General features: G+C 38.1%; 1 long non-coding RNA gene across 1 annotated transcript; it reads right to left on the minus strand.

Moving 5' to 3' along the window:
- Positions 1 to 2,476: 2,476 nt before the first annotated feature.
- LOC125254851 lies at positions 2,477 to 21,349 on the minus strand. The gene is made up of 2 exons (XR_007181765.1): positions 20,313 to 21,349; positions 2,477 to 4,498 (listed from the first exon to the last, which is right to left on the minus strand). It is a non-coding gene; the product is annotated as an uncharacterized LOC125254851 (long non-coding RNA).
- Between the last annotated feature and the right edge of the window lie 778 nt (positions 21,350 to 22,127).

Below are 22,127 nucleotides of genomic sequence, written 5' to 3' on the forward strand. Positions count from 1 at the left end.
AGACGCAAGAAAGTAAGAGATGAGATTTATTGCACAAACCAATCATATCCAATCATAACCAATCATATCCAATCATAGTGATAGAGGCATTGCCTCCTTTCCCCCATTTATTCTCAATTACCCCCATCAAACCAACCGCACACTTTAGGGGTCTGTTAAAACTCAATGGGCTCAGGGGATGCACGAGAGACGCTGACTCCTGCTGTACCTTTAAATGCATTCACGCCATGTTGTAATTACCATAATGACGAGATCTCAACTTGTAAAAAGCGTTCACGTCCTCATAGAGCTCGTAATTATACCTTGTAAGATGGGAATTTTCTAAAAGAGCTCCTCCTTGAACCATGTGACCACTGTACCACCTGACCTCTGCAGATTAATTTAGGTGTTGATAGTGTTGCCAAAGAAACGAATAATTCCCAGTCCAAGGAGGTGAATAGCTCTGAATAGAATCAAGTGTTGTCATCTTGAGACTACGGTCATTACGATATGGTGTGAGCGCAGCATATACCAGCAGGTGTCGCTGTTGGACAGTGTTACTTTAGAAAAATGACAGATTTATACACTTTTTAATGTTACATTTTGTAATATTTGATTATAATAGGTTTTATTTTTGTAATATGGATTATTTTCTTATTCAATGTTTTTTGAGGAGGCACTGCCTCCCTTGCCTCCTCGGAGGAAACGTCTCTGATATAACATAACTGTGGCTCCTGCATTCACTATAAGATGACATGGCGTAGGCATGTCACGAAATGCCACTGACTGTCCATGAAGAGAGCAGATGGCATGTGTTCGCTGCAGGCGTTCAACTCCCAATGGAGCTGCTCACTCACTCTCTGCCTCCACTAATTTTCCTGCCGTTTCTCTGCATCATCTTCCCATCCAAATGAGCAAATGGGAGACAGGGAAATCTCTTTTTATACCTTCAGACATAATCTTGGTGATGCAGTATTTATTTTTTTTTTTCTGTGGTATCAGAGAGCAGCAGAATATGTCAGGGGTCTTAATTCAGAGAATTATTTATGCTGAGTGCTTTTGTTACTGCTGAAAAAAAATCCCTTATGAACACTCTGTTGGTTCAGATGGAGTTTACAAGTTTGAGTTTTCCAGATTTCTTTTTCTTTTTCTTTTTTTTTTTTTAATGAACACAGAACACAGAAATTGTATTGTTGAAGTAAATCCTTAAAGCCAGCCTGAAACAGGAATTGCAATAGTCTTTTCTTCCCTACTGTGGAGGGTTATTATTACGGAAGAGGATTAGGGCCAAGCAATAATAAAAAAATAAAACCATCTCGAGATTAAAGTTGTTAAATTTCGAGAAAAAACTCGTTAAATTTCTAGAAAAAAGTCGAGATAAAATGTTGAGAATAAACTCGTTAAATTATGAGAAAAAACTTGTTAAATTTCTAGAAAAAAGTCGAGATAAAATGTTGAGAATAAAGTCATTAAATTACGAGAAAAAAGTTGTTAAATTACGAGAACAAATTTGTTAAATTATGAGAAAAATGTCGTTAAATTTCGAGAAAAAAGTCGAGATAAAATGTTGAGAACAAACTCGTTAAATTACGAGAAAGAACTCGTTAAATTTCTAGAAAAAAGACGAGATAAAATGTTGAGAATAAACTCGTTAAATTACGAGAAAAAAGTTGTTAAATTTCTAGAAAAAAGTCGAGATAAAATGTTGAGAATAAAGTCATTAAATTACGAGAAAAAAGTTGTTAAATTACGAGAACAAATTTGTTAAATTATGAGAAAAATGTCGTTAAATTTCAAGAAAAAAGTCGAGATAAAATGTTGAGAATAAACTCGTTAAATTACGAGAAAGAACTCGTTAAATTTCGAGAAAAAAGTCGAGATAAAATGTTGAGAATAAACTCGTTAAATTACGAGAAAGAACTCGTTAAATTTCGAGAAAAAAGTCGAGATAAAATGTTGAGAATAAAGTCATTAAATTATGAGAATAAAGTCATTAAATTACAAGAAAAAACTCATTAAATTTCAAGAAAAAAGTCGAGATAAAATGTTGAGAATAAAGTCATTAAATTACGAGAATAAAGTCATTAAATTACGAGAAAAAATTTGTTAAATTATGAGAACAAATTCGTAATTTGACGAATTTGTCCTCGTAATTTAACAACTTTTTTCTCATAATTTAATGACTTAATTCTCAACATTTTATGTCATTTTCATAAACCTAAAAATTAGGTTTATGAAAATGATTAATGAACAATATTTTATATAAAATATGTATTTTATGAAACATGTTGAACTCTGCTAGAAAATCATAACATAACTCTGCCATAAATCTAAACAAGTTGTGTTCCAAATTTTAGGTTGATATCTCAAAAAATGAGCTTTCAGTAAGATTTTGTTTGGGTGCAGTACCAAACTCCACTGGTGCACACAGTGATTGGATTTGTGATTTGCAGAGACTTTTTCTCTTTCAAATATTACAAGCACACACACACACACACACACACAATTTTTTTATTACACACATACAGACCACACTCTGACATCCATAACAACACACCCACACAATTATAGCTGCATAATTCATCAAACTGGCTCTATAATAAGCAAAAAATAGACAAAGTGAGTATTTGCTTTATATGCCAAACCTGAGAAAATGGCACCATCTGGTAAAAAATCGTAAAGATTTACATTTTTGAAGCCTTGCCAACAGAATGAAAGCCTTTTGACAAAGATCACATCATTTTATAGTTAAATGGCCCTGGGATTAAAAAATGCAGTTTTAATGGGTTTCAATAGAGACATGTTTGTCCTTCAGGTCCTGAGAGGAACTATTTTGAGTTACTGGTGCAAAATAGATTTATTAAAGGAAATGGGGGTGAAATAGTAAAATTCCAATAAAAATACACACCTGTGCCAAAATGTATGCAGTTGGCACTAACACAGGCAAAATTATCAAAAACAAAAAACAAAAAACAAAACTGATAAAGACACAAGGGTTAATGTAGTTTAACTTGATGTACTAAAATAACTAAAACAAACATAAAAAAAAAAAACCCTCTAAAACTTTAAATTAAATTGAACCTGGAAAACAAAAATAAAAATTGATTCAAAATATTAATAAAAACTATAATAGTATGGGGAAAAAGTGGGGAAAAAAGGAATTGTTCATTTTGATTTCGGTCATTTTAAAGGTGTGGTTCTTCCCAAAGTGAAAATTCTGTCATCATTTACTCACCCTCATGTTGATCGAAACCCATATGACTTTCTTTCTTCAGTGGAAGACAAAAGTAGATATTAACCTGAATGGAAGTCAGACAAAATTCATTTCCACTGCATCTTTTGTCCATACAATGAAAGTGAATAGTGACTGAGTCTGTCATTCTCCCTAATATCTCCTTTTGTGCTTCGAGGAAGTTATACGATGACAGATTTGTCATTTCTGGGTGAACTGTCCCTTTAATTATAAGAAACATCGGATACATCTTCTTCTTAGGTTTATTAAAGTTTAATATTTTCTTTCAAAACATTGCGGAAGAAGCTAAAAGCTCATTTCAACAGTCAAAACTTTTTTTTATGATGTTTTAAAAGCATGTTTCCAACCCCATCTTTCTCTTATTTCATATTACTCTGACAGTCAAGCCATTTTTGTTGTACAAAACTATCACAACACTGTTTTTATCAGGTTGAAGTTTTTAGTTGCAAAAAGCACATTGAGTAGAAAGTGTCAGTTGAGATCAGTCTCATTATATGATCGTGACAGCAACAAAGAGGCCGACTGCCTTCACTTTTCAAGTAAACTTTCCCACTAACTTGCTAAACACCTGAGAACAAGACATTGTTGTGGCATTCTGCTCTGTTGTGCTTTATATAGAGACAATGCAATAAAAAAAACAACTAATTCTTTGCATGTTCAAAAACAGATTTTAGACTCTCAAAATCTGGACCTTAATGTTGCTCTGCTCTGGATCCGCAGGTCAGCTGTAAGTGAAAGTCACACACATCTGAAATAGCATATATAATACTTAGTGTACGTAACAAATCAGAGAACATGCAATTATAATCAGGACTGTACAAAATGAACATGTGAATAATGAACAGATATACAAATAATTAATGACGTGTAAGCTATCTTTAGACTAACTGAAACTAAAAGGTCTCAGTGTAGCTTTGAACTTAATGCTTGCATTTTCCAGATTGATTGAAAAGGTCAGGCACTGCTTGATGGTTTTTGGTGAAGAAAAATGATGCCAGTCTTTTCCTGCCTCGGTTCTTTTCCGCTTTATTGCCATGCCGTCAGATGAGGGCATCCTGTAGCTTGAGATCTTAAAAGGTGGTGTAGATGTAGACGAAGATGACTACCAGCAGGTTGAGCACGGTGCCGATAATCCCCAGTATTGCCAGAATCCTTTCCTCTCGATCGTTCTCTGGCTCCTCCGCGATGGCCCGACACCTGTGATGATGGCCATGGGGGAGCATGTTTAATATCACTGATCCCCACCTCCAGGGGGAGCCACGCCTGCTGCAGATAGACAGAGACATGATTGAAGAGGAGATGTGTAAGACAATACAATGAGATTTTCACATTTTCTTAAAGCATTAGTTCACTTCAGAATTCAAATTTCCTGATAATTTACTCTCCCCCAAGATGTTCATGTCTTTCTATCTTCATTCGAAAAGAAATTAAGGTTTTTGAGGAAAACATTCCAGGATTTTTCTCCATGTAGTGGACTTTAACAATGGATTGAAGGTCCAAATGTCAGTTTCAGTGCAGCTTCAAAGAGCTCTACACGATCCCAGATGAGGAATAAGGGTCTTATCTAGGGTGACGTAGGCAGAAGTACCGCTGTAGGGTGAAAAACATCTCATTTTCTCCAACATCATTGTTTTACCTTTTTTTGTAAAGGCTGTTTGACTTGCACGTCTTTGCACGTTTGTTTTGTAAACACTTGCACTGTACTTTCGCCTTCATCACGCGTGACAGTAATGTGAGGTGCATCGCAGCAGTGCAAGATTAGCATTTGTGGTTAAAAATGTTATACATTTTTATTTATTTATTTTTTAGACAATCGTTTCACTAGATAAGACTCTTATTCCTCGTCTGGGATCATGTAGAGCTCTTTGAAGCTGCACTGAAACTGACATTTGGACCTTCAAACCGTTGAACCCTAGTGAAGTCCACTATATGGAGAAAAATCCTGGAATGTTTTCCTCAAAAACCTTCATTTCTTTTCAACTAAAGAAAGAAAGACATGAACATCTTGGATGACATGGCGGTGAGGAAATTATCAGGAAATTAGGGATAGTGAACTAATCCTTTAAAGAGCTATTTCTACCTGATCTTACCCTTAAATTCTGCTTTGTTGGTGTAACCTCATTTTTTTAGGTTGATTCAGTAATGTTTAACAATTGTAAGATGTTAAATAGTCATTATGATATTCGTCGAGATATTCACACAGAGATATGCATACATGAGTTGAGAAATCTAGCAAATTTTGAAATCATATGAAGCATTTTACATTTAGCCATATGACGTTCTGAAAATAGAAATCTCTGGGTTGTAGTTTCTGTCTTGCTTCACAAATGCACTTTTCCCCTCTAATCTGATGTGATCCACATGTCAAAGTGAATGTTTTATAATGCATGTTCAGCCAAATCATGAGCGGACAGTTTTGCCACCTTGTCATTAAATGGCTAATCAGTTGGACAGGAACTGAGCAGATGCACACGCTTTGAGGGCTTCCAGAAAATATGCCCGGCAAAGATCTTCCAAGGTGTTTGTTAACTGTTTTTTACTTCTTGTTTTCCTCACTGAAGATGGCTAGAGGTCAACAGCACTGAGCCAAGCAGCTGTTGCAGCAGCATAAGGACCCATGAGACCCTGTGAGACAAGGCTGTCACCCTCTCTCCACTCTGCTGTGGCTTAGCCATTCAGCGGTGAAACAGGATTATTTCCAACCCAATTAGGGGGGAATACAAGCGGCACCTCCTTGCCCTAGGCCCAGTCAGAGAGGCACTTGCACATGGCCCAAACGCCTTGCCAGGCACAGAGGGATATTCAACAACCCTGCGCAACAGCCAAATGGCTTCTAGAAATGAGGGGGAGTGAAAGAAACAACGAAAGAGAAACAGGGCAAAAGGGGAAAGAGTATCTTTAGCATTGAATGCAAACAACAAATCTTCGGAATCCAGAGGAAATTTAGACGAGGCTGCATACACAAGTCCTCATGTTTGGTTCATGAAATCATTTATATTATGAATACACACTTGTTGAAATATTAACCACCAATAAGGGAATCAGACGATGAACCTAATTTCAAAATTGTACAGAAAGCCTTCATATTCATACACCTTCAGAAACACTATTTATCTGTACAGCAGTCAAAGTCTAGATATTTATTTGCATTAGCAATGCATTGGCATTATAATTCAACATTTTCATGCTTTCAAGAAACTATGTGATGCCAAATCAATTGCTACACTGCTATGGTGTTGTATGGTGTTGTGGCTATTTTCAGGGACATTTCTGTGTGGTTTCTAAGAGGTTTTTACTAGCCAAGCCAAAAGAGCCCAACCACAACTCTTATATTCTGGTCTCAAGGCAATTTTTATAATCTTTCAGGTGAAAATAGTACACCTGGCCACCTCAACAAGGTGCACGATTTGAAGATTATATTCATAACAAGTTTTAATACTCAGAGTTTGGGGTATGTTGAAATCCCTTGGCAATAGTAGTAGTAGTAGCAAAAGCAACCTAAAATGCCACCAAACTCAACATAAGAGATATTCTTTTTTAGTCCTTGTAGCTCTCTATATAATAAGGTTGTTCTAGCTCTATATATAATAAACCTGTTCCTCAACTGGGTATTGTACACCCAGTTGAGGAACATGTTCACAGTCCAACAACATGTATGTCAGGGCAGTGAGCCATGTGAAAACTGGAAGAACTCCAGTGCTGCGTTGAGTCACAATTTTTTAAAAAGCAGAGAAAAAGCGAGCATGAAAAAAGTGGGGGTGGACGATTAGGCGAATGAAAGATGGGTCGGGTTGACTCACACTGTGCAAACCCAACAGCCTAAAACCACTGTCAGAAAAATCAGCATCATCGGATGATCTCAATGAGTCAAGCATCTTGTTTTGTCCATTGTACTAAAGAGCTTCTAAAATTAATATAACACTAGTACAAGACAAAAAAGCAGCACTAGTGCTTGATGCCAGGATGAAGAGATTGTACTACACTACTTTTTGCATAGTGCCAGCTACATATGCCAAATGAAGAATCTATATATTGTCTTTCTATCTATCTGTCTTTCTATCTACTGTATCTGTATCTGACTGTAAACCTTCAAAACTTGATAAACTTTCCTTAATACTTTCAGTCAATGAAAAGCTGAATTCAGAGCATCATCTTCTTTCAGAAGTCAAGTCAAGTCACCTTTATTTATATAGAGCTTTTTACAATGCAGATTGTGTCAAAGCAGCTTTACATTGATAGCTGGTACATAATTTGGCTGCACAGCAGCTCTTAAATAATAGTGTCAATGCAGGCAGATCAGAAGCACTGTTGAATAAATGTCAAGAATACTATTGAATATCAAATGTCAAGTGTCCCCAACTAAGCAAGCCAAAGGCGACAGCGGCAAGGAACCCAAACTCCATCAGGTGACATCAGGTGGCAAACAAGTGGCAAATAGGTGTTAAAATGGAGAAAAAAAAAACCTTGGGAGAAACCAGGCTTAGTCGGGGGGCCAGTTCTCCTCTGGCGAACAGTGCTTTGTTACAATCAGGTTGCTATCATAAATCTGATAGGATCGCAACAATCAAAGTATTTATTTCAGTTCCATCCTGTTGAGGATCGTATTCATCACGCCGGTATGGACGGTCTGTTGAGGAACTGTGCTACTGGCTGTCGTGTCGATGAGGCCTTCACAATGGATGATCTAGTGAAGCATCACTAAACTGATTTAATCTGTGTATGGATTGCCTGTCCTAATCTACCCTAATAGTAATAGCAAAAACTCCAACATCTCCAGCTGGAATATTGAAAAGGCATCATCAATCAATCATAGCTAAAGCATATCAGGCCACAGTACTGTGAGAGATTGTGAAAGGAATACAAAACAAAATTGCAGAGAGCATCAGTGTGCTGTCCGGAGAGGGTGAGAAACCAGGCCAGAACTCAGTTTGAATTCACAATGAATACTGAATAGAGAAGTCCAGTGGTACATATTCAACTCAGTACACAAAGCATGCATTAGTGATAACCTTTCAGACATGCCCACACTACAAGAGCCACTCTGCAAAATTAATATTATAAGGGATCTCAAAGAACCTGTGTGTATATTTAATGTGGTTAAATATAGACCCTATATAGGCATGAACATAAGATGTAATATGTAAAGATACATGTAATGATGAGAACCCACTTACCAACATTAATGTATACACTAACATATAAATCATGTTAAACAAAATGGAAACGACAGCATGTTATTCTTTTCTTTGTTTGGACGTTTGAAAAGTTTACAGTAAAGGAGCAGTAGGGTGTCATTTCCAAAGAAATGTTCACACAAAACATGTTTTTTTCATTCCACTGCACTAATTTCCCATTGATTTTCAATGTAAACACGTGTTAGATGGATATGTTTGACCTCTGTGCTTGCGTCTTTTGCAACGTCTCACACATGGCAATCCAGCTAGTAAGAAGAATGTTCTGGTAATGTTTTCAGTTTGCTTTCAAAACTGTTTTCATTGTTAGAACATTATCTACCCTATCAAGTTTTTAGCAGGGGGTTTCCCATCAGGCACTTTATGTGGACTCGTCGCTCAGACGTCAAATTTTGGTTGACGTTTAAACCCAACATTTCTTTGACATCAAGCCCTATCATCATTAAAAAACTCCAAAAACTGCATTACCAGCTTCACTTATTACAAACCAGATTGATTTTCTGTCATATGTGTATAAGAGTTCTTATTGAGATAAAAAGAGGTTTAGATGTCTGTTTGAAAGTAATAGTTCAGTTTGATGTCACCATTATGGTGATCAGTGTTTGCTTTAGTTGGGCAGTTTGACTCTTGACTTTATAATGTTAGTTTTTCTTTGGCTGCTGTAACTGTCAAGTAACAGAATCCCAGCATGAAGCAAAAGAATCCCAGCATGAAGAATATCACCATTGTTGTGATTCATATGTTGATTCTTGATGTCTGTATTTAAGTGGTTCAGTATTTCAAAATGTAATGTGTTTTTAAAATTCTACAGATTATCTGATTAAAACAATGCTAATACAGTAGAACCACAGAGTTGCTTTAAGAAATAATGTGAAATTAATACCATAGATTAGACTAGGATGAAATCAGATAATCAGACCACTCAGTTTACGGAACAAACGCGGCGCCAGTTTTGTTTTTTCCGTAAGTTGAATAGGGAAGGCGTAGGACATACAGCGTAAGCTTTTTGAGGAACGCAGAAAGCGGAAGCACGTGCAAGGTGATCATTTGTGTTTATTAAGCATATACAGTTGTATTTTGTTTGAAAATGACTGATCGTTTCACTAGATAAGACCCTTATTCCTAGTCTGGTATTGTTTAAGGCCCTTCGAAGCTGCACTGAAACTGTAATTTTGACCTTCAACCATCTGGAGGCCATTGAAGTCCACTATAAGGAGAATAATCCTGGAATGTTTTCATCAAAAACCTTCATTTCTTTTCGACTGAAGAAAGAAAGACATCTTGGATGACATGGGGCTGAGTAAATTATCAGGAACATTTTATTTAAAAGTGGAATAATCCTTTAAGAGTCAAACTGTCCAACTAAAGTAAACACTGATCACCGTAATGGCGACATCAAACTGAACTACTACTTCAAATAGACATCAACATCTAAACCTTTTAATCTCAATAATAACTTTTATACACATATGACAGAAAATCAGTCTAGTTTGTAAAAAGGGAAGCTGGTAATGCCGTTTTTGGAGTTGTTTAATGATGTTGGAGCCTGACGTCAAACAAATGTTGGGTTTAGACGTCAACCTGATTTTTATTTTCGACCAAAATTTAGACTCTGGATGAGATCAGTTGATTAGACCAGTGGTTCTCAACCCTGTCCTGGAGATCCCTCACCACTGCACATTTTGTATGTCTCCCTCATCAGACACACCCAATTCAACTCTTGCAATCTCTATTAATTTGCTGATGACTTGAATCAGGTGTGTTAGATGAGGAAGACGTGCAAAATGTGCAGTGGTGGGGGTCCCCGTCATCAAGTAGCCAACATCATCTGATCACATTTTCTCTTGCTGTTCTTTCCATAAGAAACACAGTTACAGCAGCCAGAGAAAAACTAACATTGAAAGTCAAGAGACAGACTGCCCAACTTAAGCAAACACTGAGTATTAAACCATCAAACCAAAGTATTATTTTTAATAAAACATCAACATCTAAACCACTGTTAATTAAGAACTTTTGTACACATATGACAGAAATAAAATCAGTCTGGTTTATAATAAGTGAAGTTGATAATGGTGTTTTTGGAGTTATATAATGACGTTGGAGCTTGACGTCAAACAAAGGTTGGGTTTTCACTTTCAACCAAAATTTGACATCTGAACAACATTTGAGTCCACATTCAATGCCCAAAGGGAAGCTTCCTGCTAAAAACTTTTTAAGAATGTAGGGGATAATGTTTCTAACAATGTTACCACTAAACATTTTTAGAATGTTTGTAGAGAACATTATCCTACCTTTTAGCAGAACATTCTGGGAACAAAAATAAATCTTGCAGCTGAAAACATTACCAGAATATTAAAAAAAGTTTTAAAAACACAAAGTAAAAGTAAAAGTTAAACTTAAAAAAATGCATCTCTAGACCTTGCGTTCCACTGACCTGCAGCTTGCATTTTTAACCGCAAAATACTGACATTGATGATAGATGAAAGATGAGAGGATGATGGAGAAGTATGCAAGTCTTCCATGCTACACTTTGACAGCCACTTCTCTAAAGCACTGATTTTACTGGGTTCTCATGTCCCTCAGGTCTCTGTAAGAGCTGATGGGTTTCTGCAGCTAAAGCTGTGTGCTCGGTGCTGATATGAGTCTCTGGGTTCGCACCTGGTCTTTTCTTTCTTAACAGTCCTGATGGAGTGTCTGTACAGTAATGGCTCACATTGACCTGTGTGTAATAATCCACAAGAGCTTCAACACTAACCCCCATATACTGTAAGGTTATATTATATTTCCACCCTTATTTCTGCTATGATTATGACAAAGTGGTGCAACATTGGACAGTTCTGCCCCAGATAAGCTGTTACCCCTTAAAAGTCGCTTTTTCCTTAAAGTGTATTACATAAGACAAGGTAAATAACAGGTAAGAGCACTTAAAATAGAAATGCATTCAAAACTCCTCTATAATCTGAATCCAGTACTGTCCATCTAACAGTTAATATTTAAACATGTTTACGCTTTTACCTTTTATTTAGTTTAGTTTAGTTTAGTTTAGAGTTGTTGTTTTTTTCGTCGCTCCAAACCTTCTACCCGCCCCAAAAAGATATTTAACAAAACTCAGAAGTGACTCATTCTGAAGAATCAAGTAGTGTCTGAGGTTTATTTTTGATCTTAACGGTTTGTGCAGCACATTTCTGTGCAGATTGTTTTGTGAACCTGTCACAGTTTAAGAGGCCGTGGTTGTTATTCAAAGATTGCATTGCAAACTATATTAGACCCAACAACCAAGCAGCCAGTCAGTAAACACGATTATTCTTCTGACGTGCAAATTATGTGTTTACATAAGTAATAGAAGCCACAACAGGCTAAATAAACATGCAGAGAGATGGTGGAAAATGGCTATGAAAAAACATTAAAATAGATCCCCTTAAACATACAAATCTGTGTAAAATTTTGAGTCTGATTCCGATTTCCATAGCATGTGATTCTTCTGAAGCATGGATCACGCTACTAAGTGTCCTCAGGCGATATAAAACATTTTTCAGGAAGTAAAAAATTAGCAATTACTTCCTCATACAATCTGAATTATCCACAGTCCCTTAATGACTGTATAAAAACGTATCTATCTATTGTGAATGGCGAACAATCAGACAGCTCCATGTCACTAATAATCAGGAAGTCTAAAGTGGTGCCAAGCTTCCAGAGGCACTAATTGGCACATAAATCAAAGTAATTAATAGACTTCAGCTTCACTGGATATGTGCCCTTATTCTCATTCATTTAGTGCCATACATAATCCCGGGTTACTGTCGGTGCCCAGACATCAATTGCAGACAAAAATAGCTTGGCATGAAGATAAAGTCGCAGGAAGAGCAGGATGAGAAATGACCAGCTCTCAAACTTTTCAGATAAAAAGATTCTTGTACAGCATGCTCAATATTTGCATTATAGATTTTAGTCATTTGGTTTTATGTTCGTGAGTCCCAACAACAGTCTGACATGGAGACCTCTTAAGCCGAAAGACCCAAAATAGCAAAGCCTTCTCCCTAATGGACTGTCTATGGCCCAGTTCTGTCTGCCTTCAAAGTGACCGAGCCAGTCTGCTCCCTCTGACCAGCAAGTTGGGGACATTCCAGGTCTAGATATCCCTAAATACTGCTGTCTCAAAACCAGGTTGGGCTCACCTCAACAAAGTTCACTTTCCTCGCACAATTCAGTAACACCTTCACAGAAAGTCATTAAAAGTTTTGAATCACCTAAGCCTTATTCGAAAGGTAATTGTTTCTCTTGTGGACGTCTGTAAAAATACATTTGAATGGCAGCTCAGTGATAATACTCATGCATTCGGATGGCGATTTATTCATGGTGGAGGAGTGAGTTTTGTGATCCTACGAACCTGGGAACGCACTGCTCACGTGGTCAGTCACGTGATTGTCAGCTTTACTTAGTAAGTGTTTGTTCAGTCAACTTAACATTGCTTTGTGAAACGCACATATTATTGTTGACATAACTAACCGTGCACTGGATCCGTAGTTCCCAGCATGCTTTGCAAGGGACTGCATTAGGAGAGTAAATTTTATGTGTTTTTCAGTAAAGGGAAAGATGTTGTTAGTTTATGTTAGTGTTTAATGTTCAGTTATGTTGGACATTTAGAGTAGTTTCTGTAATGTTTTTGAATTTTGTGGTTACCATCATGCAGAAGAGTGTCGCCTGTGTTTAGGCTGTGCGCATTCATATACGCATGCTTATAGGATGAAGTTCCTGCTCTCAATTCAATTGAGTTTGTTCAATTAGTTATTTTTTGAGTGCATTTTGGGGTGAGGGGCTGCATTCTGGTATGTTGTATCCTTTTTATTTAAATGATTATTCAAAAAAAAAAAATGTGTTCACCTTACGTAATCAACATAACATTATTAAGTAAACTGCACATATAAATATTATGTAACAGTGACATTCAAATGATTTGTATTTACTCAAAGAAATTTTGTCAGCCTTACTTAAATTTCTTTTGTTCATTCAACTAAATAGTTTTTTGTACAAATTACTCAATATTGTTGCGTGGAACCACTTGACACTTATTTTTTAAGTAAATCCAACAATTCATTTTTTTGAGTGTATAGTTTAAATGTTTTTTTTTAGTTGAAATGATGTGTCATTTTTAATGCAACATTTAATATTTTTAATTTACATAGAATTGTATTGCATACCTGTTGCTGTCACAAGCTTTTTTCTCATTCTCCTTTTTGTTTTTAACAGCTCCCACTTGCTAGGATGAGCGGGGATTAAATATTTTGCTAATAAAAAAAAAATTTCTTCGTAAATGTTTTCCAGTTATCGTATGGTTCTCCACTGCGCATGGTCAAAAAGGATTTAAAGGATTAGTTCACTTTAAAATTAAAATTATCCCAAGCTTTACTCACTCTCTATCCATCCTAGGTGTATATGACTTTCTTCTTTCAGACGAATACAATAGGAGTTATATCCCAGTTATATATTTAGTCAAGTCGGGATGCGTCAGGATATTTTATTAATATAACTCCGATTGTGTTCATCAGAAAGAAGAAAGTCATATTCACCTAGGATGGTTGAGGGTGAGTAAAGCTTGGGTTAATTTTCATTTTAAAGTAAACTAATCCTATAAACAATTAATTTTGAATTGATCTCTTATAAACTTGATGTGAATTCAGACAGGAGTTAAATTACCACACGACCTTGGTGTTTGTCAAAAACAGTAGATAATTCGGGCGGGGATTTTTACATGGGTGGTGAGAGAAAAACACTGACATTCTGGATTCAGACAGCAATAAAATCACAGACTAGCCCCTGTAAATGTTGAAAATACCTTATGCCCCATCAGAAACAATTACCATCCAAATATGAAACACAAATGTCTCTAACGTCCTCCATCAGTCCTGTGATGGAGGCTTTTGAAACAAGTAATTTGTTAAGCCAATTTTTAAAAATTGATATTATTAGAAATAGAATAACTCAGTGACTCTACAAAATATGGATTATTTCTGAGTAACTATAAATTAAATAAAAATGACATATGAAGAGGACAGAGAGATGCAGTTATACAGAAAGCCCTTATATGGTCATGATTTAGGCATGCTTTATGCAAACTTCTAGCTGTATGCACACGCTCATTTACTGTAATCAAGATTCATCAACATTAGAACGAGGTTTTTTCTGAGCATATAAATATGCATTAGGCCCATATGCATTTTACATTTTGCATTCCTGGGACAGACCAGCGCATGTGTGCAAAAAATGCTCTAGGAAAAATGTTTGCTTCTAGATAATTAGAATTATTCCGAGGGAAAAAAGGAATGCAAAAAAAAAAAAAAAAAAAAAAAAAAAGGAGATTTAGGAGTGGAAGACAATGAGAGTAATGATTATGAGGAAGTAAAGAAAGAAAAGAGATGGCAGCACACAGAGAGACAGACATAGATGTGATCTGAAATCCACCCACTGCATGGGAATGACGAACACTGAGTTTTGGGTGATTGCGTAACAGGAAATAATGAGATCACTATGGGTCACTGAACCGAGTCCATGCTGAAGACCTTCAGGCTTGCAGAAAGTGAGAGAATTTCACGATGAGAATCCCTATAGAAAACAGTCTGATTGACACAAGTTTAAACCTTTTCTCACTTTTAGCTAGAGAAGAGCCTCTTGTATTTGTCAGAAGGCAATTGAAAGCATGTGTTAATGTGAGTGTCATGAACACATTCACTAATGTGTCCATAATTTGAAGACCGCTTACTCACATGCTTCACAAACACATTTCTCTCTCTCTGTCCCTGTATCTCAGCGGTACACCCACACACACAGATGATGATTCACACTGCTATGGTACAGTGAATACTTTTGGATTGACTTCTTCTACAAATTAATATCCTTTTTTATTATTTATTTTTCCTGAGAACAACAATGTAACGTTAGTATAGCTTGCATATAATTTTGTATGACCATATTCAATTATCTTTCTGGACTAATTTGTCTTTTTGTTAACATGCATTTAAGATGTGGCACTTAATTCTTTTTAGTAGTTTAAATTTTATTGGTGTGTTTCATATTTTAACTTTAGTTCTTCACAGTTTTGTGGGCTTTCTGTTAAAGATGACATCTAGAGTCATTTTCAACTGTGCCAATTCACATACAGTATTCCTGTGGTTTTGGGTTAATGTTGTTTATGTTTAGACTGTAACCTTTAGAAGAGAAGAAACATTTTCATGGACAGTAACTCTAAACCTCTTATTCAGCTGTCTTTGTTTTAGTTTCAGTCACAACTCAGTTGTGACTATAGGCATTTTATTTGACTAGCATGTTAGCCATAACCTTAACCTTAATTCCACCTGTGCATGTGTAGCCCCTCCAGTTAGCACCTGCCCGCTCCAAGCGGGACGCGAACCCGGGTCCATCCGCATGTGAGTCGGATGCTCTAACAAGGAGGCTGCAACCTCTAGCTCAGTCGCTAGAGCATTTCTTGAGATCAGAGGAGGGAGGTTTACATGCACAGCTCTTACTAGCCTATGTCTCTTACATTCACCCCCCTAAACCTCGCTCCCTTCCGGGTCACGGCACCAATATAGCCCTTCCAGTTCGGCGGCGACTTCAGCCTCATCACATGGAAGGTTGAGAGCTAGCAAGTCGTCAATAAAAGTCATTCACCAGGTGATTTCCGGTCGTCCTTGTTTTAGTTTGCCTCGTGCAGGCCGCCAGAGCATCTGCGCCTTGGTTAGTCACTGGTCGGGGAGGCATAAGATTTGTCCGGCGAAATGAAAACGGAGTCTGGTGACGGTCATGGAGAGGGGCAGTGCACCAGCACGACGGTATACTTCCACATTCGTAACATGGTCCCGGTAAATGATCTTGAGAATGTGTCAGAGACATCAGAGATGGAAAACATCCAACTTTTGAGTGATAGTTTCCGTCATCTTCCAGGTTTCGCACGTGTAGGTCACCGTCAGCACAACAATCGTGGCCAGGAGTGGGAGGGAGAATTCCAGATTGGACCAAGTCTTTGGCAAATGCCTTGCTGATGCGGCAAGCAATACCTCACATTGCATCCCAGTCCGAAGAGATGATGCTGCCAAGATAAGTGAAGTTAGGCACTTTCTCCACCTGTAGTCCACCGATGGTAATCAGGACTCTCGAGTTTGCATTACTAATGCAAATGACTTTAGTCTTCGGAGTTTGGCGCTGGCCCTTTAATTTTCTAGGGCCATAGTGAGATCTCGTTTGGCAACTTGGGTCGAGCCGAAAACAATGATATCATCGGCGAAGTTGAGATTGGCAAGGAGGAGGTTGCCACCTGTCCAGAGATGGCCGATGTGTAGGCGGTCGATGGAGTGGTGATCGACCAAGCCTCTTGCTGCTGCGTACGGATGGAAGAAGGGGTAACGAATATCTTCACATTCAAAACTGGCGTATGACAAGGTTGCGTGCTGTCGGCTGCCTGCACATCGGCCTACCCTCGAGCCAAAGAGGTTATTTTTGTGAAAAGATTATATTCGCTATTGCATTTTATATATTAGCGATTACATTTTGATGTTTCCCTCACATAACCAGCTCCATATGTTTGGCTTTTCTGACATAGTAAACTTGCTCGGTAGCTCAGCTGATACAGCAGTGCACTCAAAAAACTGCAACATTTTTAGTGTTTTTTTTTTAATAGTCTTACCCATTTTAATCACAAATAACTGATCAGGAAATTAGCAAGAATTGCACAAATACTAGTCAGTGTTGTTCAACTCAAAGTTAACAGCTTGAAACTGTTCATGGATAATTGAAAAATGTCTCCCAGTTAATGTGAGACCAAATATTCACTATAGGGTTTAAATCTGGACTGACCAGACCAAAACATGATGGATCCGTTTTCAAGCCACTTTTTGGTTGTCTTTGCAGCAGTGTGTGCAGGAGCATTGTCTGGTTGCAAAATAACATCTAATCATTTCTCTTTACGTAACAACCTGTAAATTGTGGGAAGGGGATATTCTCCTGTAGTCCAGTATTAAATTACTTTTCACAGTGAAGAAGCTCACCAATGCCAACAGCTGAAAAGTTTCCCCTTCCTCCATGCTTCACTGTGGTAGAGATGCATTTATCATTATATTTCTCAGCAGATTTTTGAAGACACAGCTCTGGAGCATCACCATGCAACTCATGTCTCATTGAGTCTCCACACACAACTTCCCATATTCTGCCAAAAACTTCAATCTGTCTTTGATGTTTTTCTGAGACAGCAGTTTGCTTAAATTTGGCTAATTTCCTGACCAATAATTTGTGTCTAAGACAATTAAAAGCTGCTTTTTTTTTTTTTTTTGCCCAGGAGTGTAGATGCATCTAAAATTGTATGGCTGCTTCAGCAAATGCTTTTATCTCAAGTTTCTTTTTTATAACACTGTTGACCGAGCATTAACTCACCGGACATTTCATTTCCAAACTGCCACGATACAGAGCCTTCAACAAACAGCGTAATAAAACATTCCCAGACTCATGTTCATCTGAACTTGGACATTTCACTTTGAAAGTGTTGTGAAAAGTGCAAGAAGCAATGTAATGTCATTTTGCAGAAATGTCACCAGAGGCACGTTTTTCCATTGAGCCTATAGGTTGATGATTTTGTCCCTGCACAACTATCATCAAAAATAAAGAATTAGGAAAATTACAGTACAATTCTTAAATCTTTACACAGTTTAATAATGATCAATGTTTAATAGCAGTAACAGAACAGGAGTGAATAGTTTTAAAAAGAGACTTTGAGAGAGTCGGCCACATTCATTTGAATGGTATACTGATACACGACCTAGGAAGCTAGGGAGCTGTTTGAGACGCAGGGATAGTTTATAATAATAATAATAATAAATAATAATCCTTACATTTATATAGCGCTTTTCTGGGCACTCAAAGCGCTTTACATATTGAAGGGGGAATCTCCTCAACCACCACCAATGTGCAGCATCCACCTGGATGATGCGACGGCAGCCATATTGTGCCAGTACGCCCACCACACACCAGCTTATTGGTAGAGAGGAGACAGAGTGATGAAGCCAATCAGTGTATAGGGATGATTAGGAGGCCATGATGGACAGAGGCCAATGGGCAAGTTTGGCCAGGATGTCGGGGTTACACCCCTACTCTTTTCGAAGGACATCCTGGGATTTTTAATGACCACAGAGAGTCAGGACCTCGGTTTAACGTCTCATCCGAAGGACGGTGCTTTTTGTCAGTATAGTGTCCCCATCACTATACTGGGGTGTTAGGACCCACACAGACCACAGGGTGAGCACCCCCTGCTGGCCTCACTAACACCTCTTCCAGCAGCAACCTAGTTTTCCCAGGAGGTCTCCCATCCAGGTACTAACCAGGCTCAGCCCTGCTTAGCTTCAGTGGGCAACCAGTCTTGGGCTACAGGGTGATATGGCTGCTTATAGGGGTCTTCCTCGTCTTCTTACTTTCTCTTCGTCGTCTTGTGTGCTCGGCAAGACTGTTTTGTGCTTGAGCGCCACCAAGTCGTGTTTTACTGTAACTTCAGCAGCTCCAGGCACGTGAACAAAAGCGCCACTCTCATTGGTCGGCCAGTTTTTAACGCGGCGCGTCAAACCAAAAAAATGAACCCGATGCGTTTTTTAAAAAATAATGCTTTTACGCCTCGCGTTTTTCGCGTCGGTGTGCACACTCACATTGGCGCCCGTTGTTTAGTCACGAGGCGTTAAACGTCGGCGAAAATCGCGTGCGATATTCGTCCCGGTGTGAACAGGCCCTTCAGACTTTTGCTCATCTTCAGAACATAAATTAAGATATTTTTAATGAAATCTGTGAGGTTTCTGTCCCTCCATAGAGAACTAATGCAACTACCACTCCAGAATGCCCCAGAAAGGGAGTAAAGACATCATTAAAGTACTCCATATGACTCCAATGGTTTAACCTCAATTTTATGAAGTGACTCGAGTGCTTTGTTTGTGCAAAAAACATGCATTCACAAGAGCATCACGATGCATGCGTTGTGTTGATGCGAGAGCAGACGTTGTAGCATAAACGCAAATCTGAGATTAATATTTTCTAAATAAAGTGGTACATTTGATTTTTTATTTATTTATTTATTTTTTTGCACAACCAAAGCATTCATGTCGCTTTGTAAAATTGAGATTAAACCACTGGAGTCACATGGAGTACTTTAATGATGTCTTTACTGCCTTTCTGGGGCTTGAAAATGGTAGTTGCGTAAACTATCAATGGAGGAACAGAAAGCTCTCAGACTTCATTTGTGTTCCGAAGATGAACAAACAAAAGTCTTACGGGTTTGAAATGACATGAGGGTGAGTAATAAATGACAGAATTTTCATTTTTGGGTGAACTAACCCTTTAACTTCAGTCCTGGATCCACACATATGAGGTGTAGACCAAAAATAAATAAATAAAAAATAAAATCCATTCAGAAGTAATGCAAGAAGCAGAGCAACATGTCATTTTTAAGCCTTATAACTTCTAAAGAAACACTACATCCCATAATAAAATTCCCATTCTATGGAGACAGATTTAATGATCAAAACAATCTTTTGTATTTCTCACAGCACTAAATCAATCACCAAAGCTCAGTGACCACTGCTCAACCCCTGACCCCACGACCTCAAGAAATTAATATTATTAATTAAAAGGACAGTTCGTGCAAAAATAAAAAAAAATTCTGTCCTTTACTCTTTCTCACGTCAAAACTGTACTATTTTGTTCTTACAAATAACACAAAAGAAGATATTTTAAAGAATATTTTTGTATATGTTTTGTATATATTGAATAGGTTTGGAACGATATAAGGGAGAGTTAATTCTTTGAATTCTTGCGCGAACTATCCCTTTAAGATCCTGAAATGTCTTGTGAAGCTCATTACTCACCACACATTGTACCAGTGGGAAAGCAGAAACTTCCCGTCCTGTTTTCTATTCCAGTGTTGCATCCATGCCTGCAGGACCTGAAAGAACTTGTGGAAGCCCCACACGGCCCCGCTCCTGCTCCTTTCTTCCGTCTGGTCCAGTTCTGTCACTCTTATTTCCTCCCTCTGGTTCTTAAACAGTCCCTCAGCGTTCAGACTGAAGCTCAGATTGTTTCTAGAAACAATCACTACAAGCTTGTTGGAAGTGCCGAGTGATGAATCTGGTTGACGGTGGTGTTATTTTTGCTGTGAATAGAGTGAACATGAAACATGCCTAGGTTCATTAATCTTTTACTGCAACTGAGTTTGACGGTCCTGCTGTCCTCGTCTGCCGATGGAAGTGTTGTCCAGCTGCATGTCCAATGCAAGTTCCCTGTGAAAATCAGTTTCAGAGTCTGTCTCAAAGAGTTACGTAGACGTCGTCTGTATTGCAAAGGCTAACTGGACGTCCTGGTCCAAGAATGGAAGACCGGTCCTCTTTCAACTGGAAAGCAAATCAAGTAAAAGGAAGAACAGGACAAGTTCAAAGGTCAGGGGCCAAAAAGCCATGCAGTTAGTTTCAGAAGAGAGCAGGAAGGACGATGGGAGGAGAGAGTACCATTTTGCTCCGGCTTTAAATATTGAAATCCCATCTGACAAATCGTCCAAGGGAATCACAGTATTCACAATCAACGTCCGGAAGACTTCCTGAATTAGTCTTCAATGTCTCCTGTTTCAGACTCACTTGGTTTCAGAATCTCTTCAGTCCCATTTTTAATTGCGTTCAGGTATTTTCTTCCCGACTTCATATATTTTGTCTGGCATCTTCCCTCCCTCCTGAGCTCTCAGTGTTGCTCAGAGCCGCTCACTCCATCTCTCTCTCTCTCTTGCTTTCTCTCCATCAGTTACTTTCCCTCCTCCCGCACTCCTGGTCTCCTTGGTGTTGCTGTCTGTATCCTCCTCTTCCTCGCTCTCTCCTCCTCCTGCCTCGGTCCACATGGAAGCTCCCAGAGCGAAGGACAGTAACAGACTGAGTTCATTCATCAGTGGCTACAAAATCACTCATGCACACAGAACAGAGAAATATATAACACTTGAATGTGATTTCAGACTGAAATACAACTAAAAATACTCACAGATTTTTCTTATTAAGAAGAATATAATGCCTGTATGAACTCCTAAGGACATTCATGGTGAAAATAGTGAGATTCTTCAGGTCCTTTGGCTCAAAAACTCAAAATATCTCATATACTTTTCAGCTAGATGGTGACCCATTTTAAAAGGCAATAATATTTACACATTGTCAAAAGAGGAGGGAGATTTTTGCAGCTTTATTCGGCTAAATTAGCTTCTATCCATGTTTGGGGTGCACGATCACACAGGCATGTTGTGATGGCCTGACTCAGCCTTACACACGTTCACACACATGCACATCATCTCTCATGGTTGCGTTTTCTTGCTTCTGACTTAACCCATAATCCAACAGTAGCCAGTTGCTTAGCAACTGCCTCCAGGGAGACTTTTTCTGCATCAAAAGCAGCCTGGCCAAGACATGTGAGTCAGAAACCTAAGTATGTAGTGAGGGAGAATGTGGGAGGAATGGAGAGAGGGAGGGATAGATAAAGCTGACACAGAGAAGACAGAGTCATAACATATGTCTGAATAAGAGAACTGCAGCTACTCATGAGGAGGAGGCGGAGTCATGAACAATCCCATCCAAAAAATAAATAAATAAAAAAATAAAAAAATTATTCACCCTCTTATTTTTAGAGGAGAGGCTGATGAAATATTCACAGGC

The sequence above is a fragment of the Megalobrama amblycephala genome, linkage group LG19 (genome assembly GCF_018812025.1).
Source record: "Megalobrama amblycephala isolate DHTTF-2021 linkage group LG19, ASM1881202v1, whole genome shotgun sequence".
In the NCBI taxonomy this organism is placed as follows: domain Eukaryota; kingdom Metazoa; phylum Chordata; class Actinopteri; order Cypriniformes; family Xenocyprididae; genus Megalobrama; species Megalobrama amblycephala.